The sequence below is a fragment of the Corvus brachyrhynchos genome, unplaced genomic scaffold, assembly GCF_000691975.1.
Source record: "Corvus brachyrhynchos isolate BGI_N302 unplaced genomic scaffold, ASM69197v1 scaffold245, whole genome shotgun sequence".
Lineage (NCBI taxonomy): Eukaryota > Metazoa > Chordata > Aves > Passeriformes > Corvidae > Corvus > Corvus brachyrhynchos.
This window is the reverse complement of record NW_008238988.1, coordinates 3,281,217-3,282,236: the sequence shown is the minus strand read 5'-3', so window position 1 is coordinate 3,282,236 and position 1,020 is coordinate 3,281,217. Positions and strand designations below refer to the sequence as shown.

The window sequence follows — 1,020 nt, the reverse complement described above, 5'->3', positions numbered from 1 at the left end:
GGTTGGAATGAGATGGTCTTTAAGGTCCCTTCCAACCCCAGCCATTCTGTGATTCTGTGATTCTCCTGCTGAGTTGGTTTTCAAATCAGAACCAGGAAGGATCACAGCCAAGTTACCAGAGGTCTCATCCTACCAGATAATTAATTTTCTTTCATAACTATTATCTTCTCTTTTTCTTTTAGGTGCTTTCTCCCTTGTGCTGTTGGCTCAGCCAGTCCGTAAGACCGATGCCACATTTTTCTTCTGGTCACCAAAATTTAATCTGGGACTCAGAGGGAGCATTACCAACACCAGTGTGTGGGGACACCTGTGCCATTTGGTTTATCCCAGTGTGGAGGGAAAGGTCTCATGTGCTGCCAGGTTCCAGGGTCCCCCCATCAGATCTATTATCAAAGATACTCCTGCCAATGAGCTCATTAAAAAATACTTTCCTCAGCTCCTTCTGGCCTGGCCCTGCCTCTTTTAAAGATGAACCTTTTAATTTGAATGAATCTTTAATTTGATTTTGTGCTCTTCCCATAAAGAGCTATTCCCCAGGATCCTTAGGATGAGGAGTAATTTGATAAGGTTTAAAGAGGAAGTGAAGCCATGGAATTGATCTAATTTTGTTGATGTGGCTGAAGGATTTTATTGCCTGCTTGTAACGGGGTTGGGTAATCATAAAAGAGAGAGGGAGAGGGAAGTCCTGGGGTTTCTTGGTCTGAACTGCTCATCTCCAATGGATTTAACACATGGAGCAGCAAAGGGAAGGGCTCACTCCTGGGTTGGTTTCCTGGTTTTCTCAGGGGGATGCCTCCTTTTCAGCTGTGCATTTTTTTGTGCTCAAGCTCTCCATGCAACAGGATACCGGGAGGAAGGGGGAGCAGGGGGAGAATATTTAGCAACAAAAATTAATCCATGGGGACTTTTTGCAGGGGGGTTAATGGCGACTTTTAAGTCCTGATCCTATTTCTGGAAGTAAACGGTCAAAGGGCTTGAGCCGTTTGCCTCTGGAGAAACAAATGGAGCTGGGGAGCAGAG

General features: G+C 45.2%; 1 long non-coding RNA gene across 1 annotated transcript in view; it reads left to right on the top strand.

The window, feature by feature from the left end:
• Positions 1-435, top strand: part of LOC108447788 — a 4,331-nt gene extending 3,896 nt beyond the window's left edge. Inside the window, exon 2 of the long non-coding RNA XR_001863473.1 lies at positions 183-435. This is a non-coding gene — a long non-coding RNA (uncharacterized LOC108447788). The remainder of the gene's footprint in view (positions 1-182) is intronic.
• Positions 436-1,020: the final 585 nt, after the last annotated feature.